General features: G+C 41.9%; 1 protein-coding gene across 13 annotated transcripts in view; it reads right to left on the bottom strand.

Moving 5' to 3' along the window:
- Positions 1-20,850, bottom strand: part of ATP2B2 (ATPase plasma membrane Ca2+ transporting 2) — a 406,430-nt gene that overhangs the window by 237,264 nt on the left and 148,316 nt on the right. The window contains exon 1 of one of the 13 annotated variants that reach the window (XM_050330681.1): positions 1,998-2,242. The exons of 9 other annotated variants lie outside the window; for them this stretch is intronic. The gene's annotated coding sequence lies outside the window, so the exon portion shown is untranslated. Of the gene's footprint in view, positions 1-761; positions 928-1,666; positions 1,856-1,997; positions 2,243-20,850 lie in introns of those variants that run through there. 3 more of the 13 variants (XM_050330683.1, XM_050330682.1, XM_050330680.1) reach the window with 3 other exon arrangements.

Genomic DNA, 20,850 nt, shown 5'->3' with positions numbered 1-20,850 from the left:
AAAGACCTTTTTCATGAAAATTAATGCGTATTTACCATTAATATGGGCCAAAATCAATTCTCCACAGAAAGATGTACAAAAAGGTTGAAAAGGGGGCAGACACACACACCAACAACAAATATAAAAGGAAAAAACCTTCATGCTGCATTGCTATACACAACTTATCTACAAACCCTATTTTATTGCTTATTCACAAACTTAGTCATTTTAGCAGCACTACAGGGAAAATACGAAACAGTTCTTCACAGGTAGCAATTTCAATTAAAATGAGAGGAACATGAACAAAGTGAAACCTGTATGTGATCAAAGACCTGCTGGATACCTGAGTCAAACAGTTATTTCAGAGCAAGGTACAAGAGCTAGTCATGCATATGGATGACCTCTCACAAATTAAATGCTAATCAGGAATGCATCTCAGCATTAAAAATAAAACATGTGGACTATGAAGTAGATCTGCAATCCTTTTCCTAAGCAAAGACTGGCAATAAACCTTCATTATCAAAATCATACCACATATATGTAATATTAACCTCAAATCCCGGCAATAAAAGCACAATTTTCCCACAGGGAGCGTGCCATCTATTTCCAGGCATCCCAACTTGTGTAATATCCCTGCAATCCTTTAGCAGAGCCCCTCACTGAATGCAATCCGGAGGTCAAACCACCAGAAGTCCTAAGGAGCACGCAGCTCTCGGGATGCAAAATGAACAGTTTGACCATGAAAGAAGAGACCTTTCCCTTTCAGCCCCTTCCATACTCACCTTCCAGAAGGTATGGGAAGCACCGGGCTAAGCATCTGCTCCTGGCTGCCTCCGTGCTCTGGGACTGCCTACAGCCATCGCCTCAGCAGCCCTGGGAACCGACTTGGAACGCACAGGGAACTGCCCCGGCTTGGATAGGACAACTTCAAGTCGGGAAATGGGAGGCTGGGGAAGAGCTCGGCGCTGCCCGGAGCGGGGCAGATGAGCTGCCAGCGCCGCAGGCAGGGATCAAACGCACAGAATCTCCCTTTACATAATCGGAAATGACTCCTGTAATCTTATGTTTTCTCTTAAAGCGTCGGATGCTTCATGAACAAGCCAAAAGCTTTTCCATGCGGCATTCAGGGGATTTAGGGTTGATTCTTCTTTTAATGAAAATAAAAGAATAAAAGTCTGTCTGTCAGAATTCTTAGTTATTGTACCTCAGAAAGCTTTTCCCCACCTTGCCATAGGAAACGTCATACATGCTTAAAAGGAATTGCAGAAAATTCCCGGTTTCTTCCACAGTATTTTCTAACCCATCTCAATAGAAAGGTAATGTTTGGGGCATTTAACCTGTGTGTCCTTTTACTTTCCAACAAACACATCGAAAAACTATAAGCAGCTCTCCTACAGAAACCCAGCTGAGGATTACAGATTTTCCTGACAAGAAATACCTTTGTCTATCATAAGAGAACATTAAACTTAGAAAAAAACACAACAGTCAAACTGTACTGCTCACATTTTAGTGTCTTTTCTGCACCTCACTTCTGAAAGAGAAAAAAAAGGCACATCCGATTCTTACCAGCAATGATAAAAGCAAAATCCCATCCACGTGTTTTCCTCATCACTAAAGCACCGATTTAATCAAAATCAAGCCCATATGCTTCAAAAAACAACAAGATCATGCTGAATTTTCAACCTACCGAAGCCCAGCGAATGCTTTCTGATGCAAGAGTGCCTTTTAGCTATGCAGTTTCTCTTTGACCTTACAGAATAATCTACACGAGTTGCAGCATTACCTTTGCAGAGATTCCCAGGGCATGAACCAAAACCTAATGCATCACTCAGCCTCCATCCACACCATTCCCCCCATCAGCTTGGCGCCTTCCCCCTCTCTCCTCTCTCCCCCCCCCGCCCCATCCCCAGCAGCAAATCGCCAAATAAACAAGCTCAGAGCGGAAAGGGGGGGAAAGATCTTTTATTATCATCATCCTCATCATCGTTAATTCCCATGCCGGGGATGTCGCTACTTACTTGGCTAAGGTACCATCGCCAATCCACCGCGGTTTGGGGTTTACCCGGCGGAGGGCTCAGGGCTCGGCATCAGCGCGGGGTGGGAGCGGAGCGGCGGGCGCGGAGCCCCTCTGCAGACTGAACCACCGCGGGGGCCGGGGAGGGAGCGCGGCGCGGCCGCAGCATCCCCGCACCGCCGCTGCCCCCACCGCCCCGATCCTACGGCACGGCCCCGGTCCTACGGCACGGCCCCGGTCCTACGGCACGGCCCCGGTCCTACGGCACCGGGAGAGAGCGCGGGGGAGCCTTCTCCGCGAGGGGAAAAACGGACTGAACCACCATGTTGTTTGTTTTGCGGTTTTAATGCTTCCCCTGGGATAATGACAAAAACGGAAGATGGCAAACTACCAGGAATATGCCACTTGGCTCGGGAGCGGGAGAAACCTTCAAGGACAAGGGCTGTCAAGTCCTATCACTGTCGTTTGGGGAGGGAGGGAGGGAGGGGGGATGAAAGGCTGGATAGGAAGAGGGGCCTGGGGAACGAGGGGAGCGGCGCATCCCTGCACCCCCCCAGCAGGCGCAGGATGCGGCGGGGGCTTAAACCCCGCAGTGCCCGATCACTGATTCCACCCTGACAGCAACGGCAACATGTCCGTGCTGCAAATTGCTTCATAATCACCTTCTGCAAAGATAACAGCTTGCTCTCCCCTCCCTTGCTCGCTTTCTCTTTATATAAGAACAATGTTGATTCTAATGAAAATAGAAAAAAAAAAAAAAAATCCTTGCAGGGCTGTGGCGTTTGTGCTGTGTTTGTGTCCCTGCCATGCCTTCCAGAAATCCAAAACCATACAGGAGGAACACACTAAATAGCTCCCTGTTTATCTGGTCTGGTCACATCAGCATACGCTGTAAACCCATACAAACATTACAAACATGCCAGAGCAATTCTCTGCTCTTCTCTTTCTTTTTCCTTCCAGCCCTACACTTCGAGGAATCACTGCATTTTATTTAGAGCTCCTTACCACCTAATTCTGAGTTATTATGTATGTACCTGTCATTTTGAGTTCTTAGCAAATCCAGAACTCAGAAATGTAAAAGGCTATTATTTCAATGGAATACCATGTTATGGCACTGCAAAATAAACCCAAGTCTTAAAAATAAGACGGAAACATCAGCAACAACAACATAATACACAGAAATATAACAATAATACACAAAAATAACATTTCTGTGTATTATTTTCTTTCTTTCAAAGCAAACTGAGATCAGTACATGTATCACGTCCAAACCTCAACTTCCAATTCATTCCCTCAAACCATTCAGTCCTGACAGTGACTAAACACGGGAAAATATCATGGTTTTGGAAAAGAACGTATAAAACGGTACAGATAAAAGTTGGGATCTGTTCTGTAGCATCCTAGGACAGCAGTGGCTCATGACTTCACTCTGCCTTGGACAGAGTGGGCAGTTGCAAGTGAGCACACCTCCCTGAGCAATAATAGGAGTAGCTGTGCTGATGCTCTGTCATCCTGCCTTACTCGCTGCTCAGAATATCAATTCAGCCAGTTAAACCAAAAGTCTGCACTGCACCAAAATGGAAGCTATTTAAAAAAAAAAAAAAAAATAAAAAGGAAAAAAAAAAGAGAGAGAGCGCTAAGGCCATTGATCAGGAGTTTTATCTATGCTGATCAATTTTTTTTTTAATGAAGTAAAATGTAAATTTGGACTAGGATCAATGCAGATTTTTCTCATGTGAAACTGCCTTTATCATTAGGAAGCTACAGGCAATTACATGCATGCCAGGACGGTGGATGCAGTGACTTTGGGTTATATTAAGCAGAGAGACGTGTCCCCTTTTCCTTAGCAAGCCTCCAGTACAAGCTGCAGCTGCAAGGAGTGTGCAGTGCAGCACAAACTGAATTCTAGCATTGAACAAAACAGTAACAGAGCAAAAAAAGTGCTCTATTTAAATGTCTTGTGCTTAGGTCCCAGACCAAAAACGTTGGTGACCTCTACTGCTCTGTCAGAAAAGCAGGAAGATACTGAAATAATCTGTAATTATCTGGCTACTGAAATTCTTTTTTTTTTGGTACAAATTTTAAAGATAATTTGAAAAGCAATAAGAGGTTGATTGACACAGTACCAAAATGCATGAGAGATGGCTTTTTTTCTTTACGCTGTCTTTCCTGAGAAAAGAGAGGAATAGTTTAAAGAAATGAAACACAGCATAAAAACTTTTTCCATACATTTGGCTGCTGCCAGTTTGAGGAGAGCTGTTCTGAAAGACTGTGTGTCACTACAGAAACTTCAGACCAGATACAGAACCCTACTTCCTATACCAGAAAATACTCTAATTCTAATTTTTTATTAACAGAATAAGCAAAAGAATGAGAAAATGAGAAAAATAATTAAAAAAAAATAGTTCTAAAGGAAATGAAAACCTGAGTTTGAATATATTATTATACACAAAATCCACCCAATTTTTCACATGGGTATTCCCAGTGCTTATTTAACACAGGCCTCTAACACACCAGAGTACACAGGGAGATGAGCAAACCATGAACTTTTCTACTCATTCTGGCTCATCTGTTTGGAGCCTGCTCACAGCCTTGTGTGTATTTTTACTGCCACAGAGTTGGTTCTAAGCCCATCCCAACACTACCATCCTGTAGCAGCAGGAGGCCAACCACTAATGCTGAGCTCAGGCCCAGAAGATGAACTTTCTGGAGCAGGAATTGAGCTCCTAAGTCCTGGAGCACGCTGGAGGCTGGCCCTGTTTGTGAACCAAGGAGCTGTGAAGGAAGAGGCGAGTTGTGGATGTCCCTGCTTGGAGCTCTTAATGCAAACTCCTCAAAAATGCTACAAACCCTTTGTGGATGTCCCTACTTTGAGCTCTTAATGCCAACTCCTCAGAAATGTTGCAAACCCTTTGTGCTGCTGAACACCACAGAATCTCCCAGGATCCCAGAATGGGTCAGCCTGGAAGGGACCACAGAGGGTCTTCTGGTCCAACCTCCCTCAAGCAGGGCCATCCTAGAGGACACCAGCACTGCTGCAGGTAAACACCAGGAACTTCTCCAGTTGCTGCAATAAGGATGAGGTTCCAGCTGCAGGGCTTGGTCGATGCTCCCTACCCTCAAAATTACAAGATCATTATCCCAGGGAACACCTGCTATCCAGATAGATACCCCAGTACCCTACAACCAAAGCTAAAAACAGCAATTCCATCCCCCAAAAAATGGACCATCCAGCAAATAATACCAATTCTAACATTCTGAGCTCAGAACTTAAAGGGGTTGGGGTTTTTTCTTGATTATTATTTTTGGAGCACAACTGGGAAAAAGAGTCATATTTTCCAATTCACTTGGCTTTCAGCAGGTGCAACTCAAAATGGCTGCAGTGGTGGCTGATGCTTTTTCTAGATATCTCATCATCAGATTTAATAGCAAAGCACTGCAAAGCAACAAACCATCTGAACAGTGCCTGTCCTGAAATGAGGGTTTGTCAGTGCATCTTCATGCCTATTAAAGTATCCAGCCTCATATTATTTAGCTTTGGTAGAAGAACAATTTAACACCTTAACTGGGGGGCAAGGAGTGGAAATGGAGCAGAAAAATGGAATGGAAAACAGAGAGATGATCCTTGGGACTAAGTTTAAAAAACACAACAACGCTTACAGGATGTGAAAGGAATGAGACCCAAGCTGTTGAGTTTGAATTGCAACTTGAAAAAATTGCTTCTTCAGTAAAAGTTCAACAGACAATTCACATTCAGAGGCAAAACAAAGAGCCTACCTAATTTCTTTGGAGAAAAATCTAATCCCATATGTGTTGGTGATAGACATCATAAGCACATTTCAAGGTCTTTACGAGATAATTAATGACAGGAAACGAAAGAACATAATTTTAATTCCTCTTTCAGGATCTTGGGGACCAAGACCTCCTTTTTGGTGAGGTTGTCCAATCAGAGGAATGGCACTGGAAAGCAGTAGCAGATTTCTAATATTTTCCTAATCACAACCCAGATACTTAAACTAGAACAGCAGACTGGCAGCCTTTCATATTTTTAAATCTCATTTGCTACATTTTAAAAACAAGAATTAAATCTGTTTTCAGCCTGGGTGTTTCTCCAGTTTGGTAACATCATGCAGTAATATTTCTGCAAAGAAACAGCTTGCATTTCCAAACCCTGCAAACATGTTGTTATCCTGGGAAGCAACATGACCTAATAAAAAAAGTGGAGGAGAGGGACCTCAGAACACTCAAATTCAAGGACTTGCCCTGCTGCTTCTTGCCTATGAGATGTTAGTACGTCACTTGATCCCACTGTGCTTCAATTTCCCTAACTATAAAATAAGTATATTCACCGGTTTAAACTGCAGCAGTTGGAAGTTGTTTGCTTGGTTAACTCTTTCCCACCTTGGAGGGAAGGTGTTTGACACACCTGAGTCTGCTCAGGGAAGTACTGAAGCCCAGGACATGAGCAGCATTCCTGGGGGTGGGACAGGGTGATCTCCACAGGTCCCATCCAACCCCAACCATTCTCTGTGAGATTTCAACCATAAGCTCATGGTTGCCTTGAACTATTTATCTACCACAGTGTATAAATTATTACTTGTTCTGACTGATAAATTACTGCAGTTCTGATATGCCCACTTCCTTGACCAGAATCCCAACTTTTTCAACATCTGAAAGGAAAACTACCAGGCAGCCACCACTGCAGTTCCCTCCCCTCCTTCAATCTCTACCATCTGATGAATACACTTTTTTTTTTCTCATATCACCTAAAAGCTATGCCCAAAAAGACAGATGTCTGCAAGGCTGGGCTGGCATTGCTGCCCCCCTTCCCTGCCACAGTGCTAGTGCTTGGAAAACAAAACCAGACTCCCGGGATCACCCGAAAAGCCATTAGGCCACTCCAAGAAGAACAAAGCCTAAGGAAAGCAGAGCCAGCTGGAAGAAGCACTAATAAGCCTGAGCTTCACAATAAAGTTTAAATAAACCTGGCTTACTGCCACAGCCTAACCACAGCAATGACAGGGAAGCATCTCAACAACCTCCTCCAAAGGCATCTGTACCTGCAACATCAGATACAGCTAAACCTAAACCCACCAAAGTAACCAGCTTCTCCATGATCTCAACAGTCTAAGATGTGCCTAAGAATATCAAAACTGTTATACAAGCATTCCACCTTCTTTTCAGTTTAAAGACAGGATCTTCCATGTCACATGTAGATGAGAGAAGCTGTTGACACACAGAACAAATCTTGACCCAGAGACTGGCCTAACAAGAGCAGGTTGAAGAACAACCTTCCAAGGGTGCCACAATTTCTAGGAACTGAAGACTGAGATAGTCAGTGTGCTTAGGAATCACCCTTTCCTTTAGAATGCATTTAAACCCCACAAATGGGCCAGTTTATAAAACAGGACTCGTGCCAGCTGCCTTCTAGCATTAAACTTTACTTAATATAACACAGTGATACTAGCAGGGGCACTCCAGTCATTTATGGCTTTCCACTTTATGAGCTCCCTTCTCTGTGTTCTGGAAGGGACTGTTACTTTTCCCCTGCAGTCTCATAACATTGTTTTTTTGGTCCTGATGGAGATTAGAAATTTAATCTAAATTAATTTCAAGTCAAATTACAGGATTATACAATTAAAAGGGATCACATCAGTTCCCATCAAATTACAAATTTCAAACGACCTAACTTTGAAGGATGGTTGGAAACAGGGGTGAAACTTTGCATGAGGAGGAGGGTTACGTGGACTCATCTCTGCATCACACCAAAACTGTTCTCCCAGAAACAACCAGGGAAGTCTGGATCAGAATTTTAGCTCAACACTTTCTCCTGATATCACTGATGCAAAATACTACCACAGTGTTATAGAGGTTGTTTTTCCTTCTTACTGGCTAACCCTCTGTACAGGAAACTACTTCTCTGCCATTTGAAAAGTACATTAAGACCAGGATGCACCTGAAGGAGGATCCTCTACCATGACATTGTGTGTGACTGTGATATGGATATGAATCTCCAGTCAAGTACCCCCTTTCCATAGCCAGGCCACGCTATGACCTCGGATTGCACCTTAAAAAAGAAACCCAGCATTATTCCATTTCAACTGCTCAACTGTTACACTCATTCTTCAGACAGATTAGACAGCAAGAAATATTAGCACAGACTTAAACTACAAACCTGGTCTGTTAATAATATTATTAAGAAAATGCATCCTCCTTTTAAAACATTCTTTAAGCTTTCATTCTTCAGTATATGGACTTTTCATACATACCTTGATATCCTCATTGTAAAGCTCATTAGGCTGACACAAATGGCTAAGAAGTGAAGCCTGTATCACCCTTATTTATTACTCTAGTAAAAGCAAATTATTAACACAAAGGGATATAACAGTGGGACAAGGTTCAATCACTCTTGACAATTGAAAAGGTCTAACAGAATTTTAGCAAGCTGTGAAATAAGGACTGTTGATAGCTCAGCAGATGATACAACCACATCATCCCTAGCAATTAGTCACCTTGAGTGAATTACCTGTGTTGTGTGGAGGGTTTTTCCAATATAACAAGATGAAAGTCTATGTTTAGCTTAGTGGGCAAAGCAATCTGACCTGTTAAGCTTTGCTAAGCTGCAGGTATCAGTGAGCTGGTGCTGGCAATCATCCTGCATGGTGAACCTGCACACCTGGGCAGCTCCCAGGTCATCCAGGAGCCCCATCCCAGCAATCACAGCCAGCCCAGGCTCTTCAGGGGGTTGTCCCAACACCCCAAGGCTCCCCTTGCTGCAGGGCCACAAAGCCCAGTTAAAGACATCAGCTCTTGATGTTCCTTTGCGTGGAAAAAAGAAACTGAAGCCAACCTGCCAAATAAATCACTATTAACCTCAGGTGTTCTTCCCCGTCCCACAGCCTCCTACCTTGGAAAATAAAACAGTCAGTTTGTGCTGGCTGACGTCACCAGGGCTGGCACTGCCACCCTCTCTCTGTGGTAACTCCAGAGCCTCCAAGGGTTTCACTGGAATTGGCTGGAATGTGTTGGTGCACTCCAAAGCAGTTCATAGCAGTCCTGTCCTTCCCTGGCGTGGCAGGATTTGACAGAATGGCTGCAATTCAGCCAAAGCAAACACAAAAAATGTGGGAACTTCAACAAATCTCTCCTTTCAGTTCCACTGGAGTATCTGGGAATACCTCTAACAACAGCCATTCCAAGAGTTCAAACATATATGGAGCCAAACCTGATCTGAAATTACCACAATGGCAATTTGTGGCTTTTATGCATGAATATGCTACTGAAAGAACTCAGAATGTGTATTTACAATTTATATAGATTTGAAAAAAGGCTTGAAATCCTTTAGCAAAGAATGAGCTTTACAGTATAAAAGCTTAAAGAATTATTGGCGTAGAAAATTTATGTATACAACTCATACAAAAACATTTGTTCACACTTAAATATTAAAATAAATATCTGATACAAATGTTATTGCAATAAATATACACAGTATACGAAATAAAAATGCACTACAAATGAAAATTGGTTGGGAATCAGGCTTGGCTTTCTGGACTGAACCATGTCATGAAGATCCGTTAACTGTTTCTTAACCCCAGATTCAATACTATGACACAATAGTTATGACAATTTTACCAAAATATCAGAATTTTTCAAAGTAAATGAGCTTAGGGCTTGCCAAGACTAACAGGAGAAGTTCTATTCCTTCAGAAAGAGTTTTAAAAAAATTCCTTGTGTTTGGTCAGATGGGGGTCAAGAAAGGATTTAGGGGCAAACAGTGCAAGGCAGCCCCTCCTCTGCCCCCCAGGGATGCTATAAAGCAGGCAGGGGATACAAGAACCAAAATAATCAACAAGAAAGAACCCCAAAACACTCTCATTACTTCACAGAATATCCTGAGTTGGGGGGAACCCACCAGGATCACTGAATGCAGCTCCTGGCCGTGGTAGATCACAGCCAGGTTTAACCCACCTCTGAGCACAGACCATGAAGTTTGAATGATTTATTGAATACCTTTTTAACTCCCTTTCTTCAGAGGCAGAATTGTTGCTCTTTTCTGCACCAGCAACAACCGGTTTTAAGCACAAAGAACAGGACGTGGCGTTTTGCAGGGGAAAACAAAAGTATGGTGCTGTATTTCCCTGTGGGCTGTTTGTCAGCTCACATCACAACTACAGCCACATTCCCCTCCACAGGACTACAGAGACCACCAGGAAGTGCTCCAGGACCAGCAAGCAAATTTGGGAGCCCAGAACTCAAGGCCTCGTCCAGAACTTGTCCATCTGGATGAGTAACATCATCATCACCTTTTTCTAGGGCTGACTCATAGAGGTGATCTCTTAGCAAGGTTTTTGTTAAAAAAAAAATCTGTTGGATGTCTTAATGTCCAGTCATAAAGGTGCAGATTACAGGAATAAAATCCCCACAGCCTTTGCCTGTCTGAAAGTGCCACCCTCCTTGTGCCCAGGAGGATACCCTTACCTGATGAATCTGTGAAGATCAGCCTCACATCCTGATCTCCATCAACATGTACAATGGGTGAAAATAACAATAATCAAAAGGAAATCATTAGTAAATAAATATGAACCAGAAGGTTGAGAAAATAAATTGGCCAAGTTTGCTTAACTTACTCCAAAGGAAGGGAAGGTGAGGGGGGAGAATTCAAAGCACTTTTAAACCAAAGCCAGAAATGCATAATTCTTTTCTCCTGTTTAAACTGTCACAAGGTGGTTTATGCATGGGCTGGTCTGATAATTTAGAGTTAGCAAGCATTCATCTGCCATTTCAGCTTAATAATTTGAAAGTGTCTAGCACCATCAGAGAAGCAGCTCCTACTCAAATTCCACTTGAATTCGCATTGCTTAGTAGACATTCCTATATTTGGAAGGATTCCCTAATAATTTCTTTATACAAATAGTCCTTTTTTTTTTTTTTCTACCCAGCATTGTCCCACAAAAATGAACTGCATGCCTCAGTTATGTATCTTTTAGTTTAGCTCTCTGAGTCAGACATACCAGTCTCTAAAAATATCCAGCTTATATTTTCAAAAGCCCAAGGAAAAGGAGACAGTAAGTAATGCATGTACTTGTGTGTAAATATAATTGTATACAGGGAAACTACACCATTACCTTCAAGGTTAGGATTAAGACCTATATTTCTTGCACACTGATGACAATGTTCAAAGATGTTAGTTGACCTTGAGGATAAAAATAAATTGTGCAGTCCTGCATCGTGTCCTCAACTTATTTCACTAAAGACATCTAAATGTTCTGTGCTCACATACCATAAAACAGTTAAACACAGCTATTCCATATTAATTATATTTAATACTCCTAACTTCGATCTGTGGAGAGGAAAATTGGGTTTCCTGAGAGCTGCTGCAGCTTTCAAACATCCTCTTATTCACAACCAACAGAGATGCTTACAGTGTTATATTTAGATAAAGTAGTGATGAGAACCCTCAGCATATTATTTGTAAAATTAAATCCCACTGAGGTTTCTTTTTTTCCCTCTTGCCATTTCATTAATTCTAGTTCAGGAACAACAATGGAAGATCATAATTATGTGTAAGAGATAAAATAATAAAATATATAATGAAACATAATTCAGAATTCTACATTTTCTACTTTTTAAAACATGGAATTTTTGTAACTTCTGTGAATGGGAAAGAAGACTCAAATAAAAAACTTCTGAAAAGCACTAAGATGATTTAGCATTGACTTTCCAGTAACTAATTGTGAAAAGAAATGCCTGAATGCTAAGCTCAGCTATCCTTTTAAAAAAGGCAATGATTTCTCAAAGGAACATTTTACAGAGGCTGGCAGCCTTTGATATTTGCTGTTTTACAGAAATCCCGGGGTCCCCCTTAAGGAATGACCGCTCTGGATACCCCCAGCATGGGCAGCAGTCCAGGGGGGCACCCCCAGTGTCCCCCTTCCCGAGCTGAGGGACCTGCCTGTCCTGCTCTCCCTGACCCCACTGAGCTGCCCAAGTACTGCCCTCCAGCAGCCTGATCCACCTCCTGTTCAGTGCCCTCAGCAGAGCAAGTTACAACACCTTCTGTTCCCAAAAGCTGTTTAACTTGCTAGGAAGGAAACAGGCTGTGCATTCCCAGGCTTTACTGGGAAAAAAATCGTAGTGTCTCCACACGGTGCTGGACAAGAGCACTGTTCAACCAGTCCTGGAGCTGATGAACCTACAGAGTCCTGTAATTGTCCAAAGGAATTGGTGCCAAAGGAAAATGGTACATCCCTTGGTTGTCAGAAAGACCATTTTACAGCCAAATAAGTGTCCTATGCAAATGCTAAAGGCCAAAACACCCATCCCCTGCCAGATTCGCAGCCCACCCCTCACCAACGTCACCTGAAGTCTTATTGCCAATTCCAGCAGAAAGCAAAGCCCTCCAGAGTCCACAATAGTTTCCAGAGAAAATATACAGACATAAGAAGGATTGTTTGTTATTAGGGGAGTTAAAAATTAAAAATAACATTTCCTTTATTCCTCTAAAATAGTTGAGAAAGTGTCTTTGTGATGCCCCTTCTTCCTCCCTACGGGGTCGTGAAAAAATTCTGATGCTTCTGAAAACATAATTTTGTTTGACATCACTTATTTTGTCACAGTCTGAACTAAAAATAAGTTTAAATATAATTACACAGAAATAAACTCAAGGTCTTATCACATTATTAATAAACAGAATAAGATAATTTCTTTTAGAGTATATAATTTCAAGGGGTGGGAAAGAAGGGATTTCTAAACCAACTGAGGAAAGAATAAACTGGAAGGAAGGATGACCATGGTTTATGAAGGATAATGTTGGAAATCATCTAAAATCCCTCATTATGATGTGGAATCCAGTGGAAAAACATGAGTAATACAAATCAGAGATATAACAGAAATAAAGCTGAGGATCTACACCAGGATATTTAATTTATACAAGCTTTGGATCCTATGTTTCCTTGAATGTAAAAATAATAATCCCCACAAGCAAAGGGCAAACATGCTGAAATCACAGCCTGCAAAGAGGAAAATTAACTCACTTGTAAGAAAATTCGGCTTTTTTTCTCCTGTTTCATGAGAAAACCTAACCACATGATTTATTTGGGCAATTTGAATAGGGGAAGTGATTGCAATGGTGTTCCACCAGTGAAATACACTCTGTGTGTTTGCAGAATCAGCATGAGAGGAGCAAGTTAGTGATTTCAATCTTTCTGAAAGGAATGTCAAACCATTACAAGGCAATGGAAGCCTAACACTTCGGTTTTCCAAGCAATTATATTAAAACACAACTAGTGACTTGAGCACTGAGCGAGAAGAACTAAAAAATTTGTTATTGGACACACAAAACCCAGAACCCAGTTAAGTGATACAATTTTGCAAAGATTTAGCGATGACTTTAAAGAGCTCTTTGGATTCCTCATTTTTTTTAAAGGCTTGAGACCTCAAGAATGAACTTAGTCAGAAGTTTGATTTTCAAACCAACAGCCCATCTTTTATAAATATGGCACTTATTGAAATCAGGCATCAATTCCAGATTATATGGAACAAACAGCGTGATATTCAGCTCTTCTCTGGAGGTAATGCAAGAGTGACCTTCAGATTCTTTACTCCTTTCCTCTCTCACTCTATAGTTTGTCTGTAAATAACCATTTCCACATTTATAAGCTCTAATAAGATCCCTGTGGAGATCTCTCAGATCTCCTACACACGCCTTACATAAAATGTTGCCTCTCCATCACCACACAATCGGCTCCTGCTCAACAAGACTACAGAGATGTATATTTAGCTGTAAAAGAATGAAAGTTAGCACAGCTTATGTTCAGTTATATCATCCTGACAAAATACTGGAGTGAAGAACTGAGCAATTAATCTGTGCTGAGTTCCACACTGTCCCAATTATTTGGTCAGTCTCCTAAAAGCAATGCAGGCATTGTGTCCCCTGTGTTTGCACCTTCAGTAGCAGCTGCTGTCACCAAGATCTACAGCCAGGACATCACCTTCCATTCTGAGCTCAGTTCTACTCCTCATATTCAAACTATCTCCAGGATACTTTGTGGAAACACCACCTCAAACAAAGTGCTTCCTCTCCATTCATCTAAAACATCAACTGAGGCTCTTTTGAGCCCTGAATTTGCACTTGCCTAACAACTCTAAATTCTTCACAGCATTAAAGAAGTAGGGATTCACTCTGCTCAATAAATTGGGTGGGGGAGAGGGGTTGCTTGTTTAAAGCTTCTCAGTGAAAGTGTCTCCTGTTGGGTACCAGAGTTTGTGTCAGCAGCAAATTTACCAAAGCCACAAACAAGCCAGTGATGACAGAGGGGATTTCAAATAGAGGGTGACCATGCTGCAACAGGATTAGCTCAGGGCTAGGAAGATCTAGATTTAATTTCAACATCCATCTCAAATTCTCCCTGTAACCTTGACCGAGTGATTTAGTTTCACCATGTCCGTTTCCTGCACATGTACATGATAGATCATCTCCCAAATGTACAGTGAGGACAAACAGAAGATTGCTAAATGCCCAGATAATATTTCAGGGTTGAAGGTCATTCACAGACAAATACAATCTACCAGGTAAATATAAATAAATATTAAGTAGTCAAAGCACTGGGGAATTTTATTGCACTCAATTGCATTGCAGCAAAAATTCAGAGGTGTAAATTCAATTTCCACGTTTTACTGAATAAAGCCACACAGAGCTGAGGAGGACTACAGACTTTTTCCAGTGAAACATTGAACACTTTCTCTTTTCTTCATAGATTAAAAAAATCTCAAAACTGTTCAAGGGGCCTTTGGCCCAATTTTTAACCTACACACATTCTGGTCAATTCTCAGACAACTGACTTATCAAGTATGGAAGTCAATAAAGAGTGAGGTCCGAAGAAACCCCACCCCAGCTCTTCTCTCTGATCTTATGAAGCAACTCCTGCTTTTCTGGCTTACCTTCCACATTCCATCTTCTTTGCTCCTTGTACGAAAAATTACCCCTATTAATTAAATTATATTTCCAGATCTCTTCAGAGATAAAACTAAATTGTAGCTGCTTCCTCAGATTTCAACTAGTATCACTTGAAAAAAAACCAAACAAACAAAAAAAACACCACAAACAAAACCTGACACACTTCAGAGCATACACAATTTTTCTGTTTAGGGAATGTAGAACTTCTGTATGAATTGAGCATCTCCTCAAATCTCTACACAGAGAATCATTTAGGTTGGAAAAAACCTTTAAGATCAGTGCTTCAGAAATGCCATAAAAATCCTCCAATATTAGGCTGAGGTGTTTTTTTTTTCTAATACCATCTTTATGCAGCCTGTCTTCTGGGAGCTCCTAGTAACAAGCACTGATCTGAGGAGTTTGGTTTACCTATATGGCCACTATTTAAATTTGAAAAACTCATATGTTTTCCATATCAAATTCAAACTAAATTCGAAAAACTAAACAATGCTGACAGCCCTGCTTCCTGTAGGGATGCACTTCCAAACTTACTTCACTGGCAATGGGACCTCACTGGCTGCACATCCAGCTTTGTTTCTTGTTTGCTCCCCAAATCCCAGTGCAGTGCCTGTGTCTCTGCCCACTGTCCCACTGCCAGGGCTCACTTGGTGTGGAGGAGCTGCCAATAACCCACAACAACTGTCGACCTTCCTGCCAACAAGGTCCTGTGCAGGGTGAGGGGGGAACACAGTGATGAGGCTGCAGAGACAGCAGCAAAGCCACCACCCACAAAGGTACTGGCTCAGTGACTTTAGGAGCACCACGGTTTAAAAACCTCTGCTCCAAAACCATCAAACTCCCCCAGAAAAGATGAGGGGAACAGACCTATTAAACACCCTGAAATGAAAACTCCACTGAAACACCATTGCCCAGACTGCTGCTGTCGTCCTGTTGCTCCACAGAACGTGAATGTGCAGTCTAAGGAGCCCAGGCTGTTATTTAGCAAGATCTATTATCCAAACACAACATCTTTCAGTCCTGGCTGCACGAGTCTGCTTAAAGGCAGGAATAGTTAGAAGGCAGGAATCTTGATCTCAGCCATTTCTTTCAAAGGAATGCTAAAGTGTTCAAGAAACAACTTTATGCCCTGATCTAGTTGACAAAGTTTGGACTCGATGATCTTGGAGGTCTTTTCCAACCTTTATGATTCTGTCATCCTAAATAGCAAGCAAAGGACAACATAAAAGCTTTTACAGTTGTGCAGGTTCCAGCAGGAAGATCCAGACAGTGCTTAGCTGGAAATTTAAAACAAATCAAGAGATGAGGAAAAAAAAAAAAAAACGCTCCTCCCCCTGCCCTCCAGTTTTCCACGTGGCATCCCGTTCGTCCTATTTCCCAACATCTTGTTCTATTGTCTCTCTTTCACCCCTGTAAACAGAGTTGAAATCAAAGGACGCTGCTGTTCTTTGTGTTCTACAAAGGCAGGTATATCCCTTCATCACTGTTTCAAATGTGTTTTGCTTGGGATCTTTTTATGAACTTTTTCCATTGTCATCCTCTCTTTCCTGTTCTGGGTATCCTCGCTGTCTGCACAGGGAATCTCCAAGGGAATGGGATAGCAACAAAGTAAATGGGATTTTTGCTCCTTTTTTGTTTGGTTGGTTGGGGTTTTTTTGTCTAATTAATCTGTGATTTCTGGTTTTACCACTCCTGCTTGGTAAAAAACAGCAAACTCACGCTGTAACAAGAGAGGTGTGAGCGGTTGTTGCCAGGTGGCTGGCAAAAAACTGAGTCTAATTAGTCAAACCTTCTCACGGGGGTAGTTATATTATAGAAACAACAAAGACAAAAAAAAAAAAAAAAAAAAAAAAAAAAAAAAGAAAGGGGGGGGGAAATCGTTTCCTGGTTCACAGTCCCCTTTGATTAGGATTTGGGGTTTTTTGTTACTGTGATTGCATTTTGCTTCCCCTCCCTATCCCAGAGAAAGCAAATACCTGGCTTTTCTGTTCTGCCTTGCTTTCAGCACCCGTTTCCTTAATTAACCACTCTGGGTGCGCAGAGAGGGTTTGAAAGACTTAAAGCCCCGCTCTGACCTACCATGCTAAACCTCCTGACGTCAGGTGAAATTAGGTCAGCATAAAAGTGTTAGTGAGGAGGAATAAAATCCTCTATCTCATTCCTCTCCTTGAAACGGCAACCAAATCAGGGCATTATTTTCCATCTCCCATCCTGTACGGTTGCGGTAATTTGGATTTTCTTCTACTTAGCTGAGCAAGCGTGAGGGAGGAGGAGGAGGAGGAGGAGGAGGAAAAGGTACTAATCTCTTTAGAAAGCAGCACTTGACACCCAGTGTGTAGGTGATAATGACTTCGAGGGAACTGACATAATACCGAGCATTTGCAGGAGAGTGAAACTTTGCTGTAAGAGGAGCCAAGGTCCACTGAAGCGATTAATTCATGATTTTTCTTCTCTCACGCCGTTAGAAAGCCACAATACGATTAACTCTAAAGCGATTCTGCAGTTGTTCAAACATCCACAGCGAAAAATGACAGCGGTATCTCAACCCACCTGGGTGCCTGGAAAAGCAGCTAGAGTTGCCCTTACTTAATTCTCCAGAAAGACTAAAAATGTCACCTATTACATTAAAATCAGAAGGAAAAAGTGCACATTCTTCCATGCAGAAAGGAAAAAACCGAAAACAACTCAATTAAGAGTGGTAAGTCACAGATACACAGGAAGCAAATTTAAAATGAATCACAAGATGAACATCCCCCAGCTCCCCACACTAACTCTTCGACATAATTAAGCTAAAACTGTCCTTACAGAGGGAAAGAAAGCTGAAATAGCTTTATTTACATATAAACAATTATTCAACTGTAAACATAACTCACACACAGAGGAGTTAATGGAGAAAGCATCAACACAGCTATCGACTACACTTTAGATCTCCTCTTCAGGTGCCAAGGAGCAATTACAGTCTCTGCCACCTTGGGAATTCTTAAATATTCCCCTCTTTATCTGGACTAACTTGTGCCACTCCTATTTCAAATACACTGCACTGTCTCACGTCTGAGTTTGCCTTTTTTTTTTTTTTTTTAAGCCTGGACCCAGGCATATTTGCACAAAGCGTGTCTGGGCAATAGTACAAAACTAAAAATTAACTAGGAACATGTAACTTTATAGAGCCTACCATAAAATGCCCCCAATGGCCTGGAGATACTGCCTGAACCATGGCCTCTGTGGAAATCCACAAATGTTTGCTGGAGAATCGTACTCGTCTCGTAAAAAATCTGGGATCCCAGTGCAAGACTCTTTGCTAAAGCCCAGCTTGTTTTGAGGCAGAATTTCCCTCTACTCCTGCACATTTTCTTGTTCAGATTCTTGCTTTTGCCCAAGAAACTGGCCTCCATTCTCTACTCCCAGCTTGCACCTCTCTGAGTTTCCGTTGTACAATTGTGTTATTTGGCACATGAAGAATTAGGTTAAGTGGTAAATTAGTACCTCATCTTTGCAAGACGAATTAGGCCTGGACACAAAGGTGCCGAAAGTAATTATCACATTAGATGAGGCATGGCAAGACTCCCAAAGTTAACCTCTGCACAGCTGTGTGTCTGCTCCTGCTCTGAAGTTTCTCCACACTCGTATTTCTCATTCAGGGGTGACAAATAAACCCTCCTGATCCAAACTTCTGTCTCTGGGAGAGTCAACACTGCTCCGTTATCCAACAGAAAAGCTGCAGGAATCTTTGGTTTGTTTTCATTTTTCTGTTCGGACACAGGTTCTAAAGGTTCCTACAACACTATTTTACAATGCAAAGCATGAAGTATTTCAATTTTGAAGTTAAGCATCTCCTTTAGCCCAAATGGAGCACATCTAAGCAGACCCAAGAACTGCTTCTTGCCAGAGAGAGCTGTGCCACATCCTCCTCCTCCTCCTCAGATGCTCAGGGTCCCTGCTCCTCATGTGAGACCACTGGAGTTTGTTTTGACCTCAGGGAGGGATATTTCATAAACTTGTATTTACAGAAATTTTATTTCAGTCTTCCTGAAGCTCCATTTTAAAAAAAAAAAATTCTGCTTTTTTTCCCCCTTTCCTACCCATCTCACCACAGGGTTAAATGCAGGAAAGAAGTGATAGGGAGAAGGAAATGGGATTCTTTTTCTACTTTGGTCAACAAATATTCCTTCATGGATCTTCATTTCAGCTACAGGCCATTCTCACTGCCCAAGGAAAGCAGGGTCATACCCATCAGCTCCAGGAAAAAGAAAATCCAGAATGGAAGCCAACTGGTGCAATGGCTGAAATGCAAATTTAAGGTCACAATGACACAGAAGTTTTGATTCTGCTTTCTGCAGTAATGACTTCTCTTAAAGAAAAAACCAAAAAAGATGAGAGGAATTATGAAGAACTGAAGCCTCTCCTTTTAATGCAAATGTAATTGAAAGTGCATTAAGCACAGAACATTCACTGGATATTAATCCAAATGCTAAAATTACATGGAATCTTATGGTGTGACTGCTGTCCCTGGAAGGAATGGAGCACATCTGCTACATACGTAGTTCTTTGACCAAAATCAGCTACACACCCTAATTTTTGAAGTTCAGATGGGCAGCAAGGGAGGAATGAAACTGTTCTCCAAGTGCTTTTCCTTCAGAGTCAGCTTTAGGTGGTTGCTGCTGCTTCCAGCCTGGAGCTGTTGCCTCCTTGCAGCCTGAGCAGGACTCAGATCAGCTCAAAGGCGAGTGCAAGAGCCTGGGCAGGGCAGGACTGGCACCACGACTGCAAGAGAAGGTGAAACTAAAAGGCCAACTCCCATTTTTTCATCAGTCCCAACCTCACCAAACCTCACACACGTGCCAGTGCTCAAGGCAAATAATCCCCTTCCACAGGAAGGTAATTATGCCATCGATAATCCTTCCTCACTGACCACAGAGTGTCTCCAATTTCAAGCTATTAAACTCGATTGCAATGTCCCAGGGGAGAACATCTATACATGGTGCACACTTGCTGTGAAAAATCAGACATAAATCATTTCTGCTCAGGAGACTACGTGGTGTGCACCGGTGCCAAAAAGTGAGTTTGCTGTATCTCTCAGAAGTTTTAGCCTCTTTCTCTAGTTGGTTCTCAAGGCTTTTTACTAATATTTCCAACAATGGCAAATACAATGTATATTGGCATAGTCTCAACTCTGAAGTTAATGTTTAATGAAGTTATGCACTCCCAGTTGTTGATATGTTCCTTTCAGCACCTTTTGTACCGTGTATTTATAACAACCAGATGGATCCATCACGAAAACAAACAAATCAAACCAAACCAAACCAAACCAAGTCAGCTGCAAACTCTACACTGGTTTTCAACAGAGCTGTGAAACGGTTAAAGAGTTTCCTTAACTTCTGTTTTAAAAAAATCCCATTTTAAAATTGCTACTTGAATATCAGTGTCAGTGGAAGCAGTTTCCCAAAAGCCATTCTGATTAAAAATCAAAGCAGTTAAACTATCACAGAGACTTTTGGGAGAGCCAGGAGGACTGGAGATGATGTGGCTACCAAACAACCTCCCCACAACAGACTTTTGCAGTGGGACCTGCCCAATTTCACTGCCCTGCAACGAGGCCCCTTCTACAGGGAGCTCCTCCCGACAGGTCACAGCAAGAAGGTGACATTTGTACCCCCCAGACTCGTTCACTGTGACACATTTTGGGTGTGTCTCACAGCCAGGCACCATAATCTGCCTGTGAATTCTGCTTCGTTGTGCTACTGAAGAAATTCAAGGCAAAGGATTCACGGAGAGCAGGAAAAACGTGGATGAGCTTTTAAAGCTTTTGCTGCATTTGAGTTTGGGTTGTACAAATTAAACTGTTTTAATGAGTTAAAGAATACTATATATTGCATATACATATTGTAAAAGGCAAGACTGAGTAGCA

The sequence above is a fragment of the Myiozetetes cayanensis genome, unplaced genomic scaffold, assembly GCF_022539395.1.
Source record: "Myiozetetes cayanensis isolate MyiCay16 unplaced genomic scaffold, myiCay2020 scf43, whole genome shotgun sequence".
NCBI lineage: Eukaryota > Metazoa > Chordata > Aves > Passeriformes > Tyrannidae > Myiozetetes > Myiozetetes cayanensis.
The sequence above is the reverse complement of the archived record's forward strand: the minus strand, read 5'-3'. Positions and strand labels throughout refer to the sequence as shown.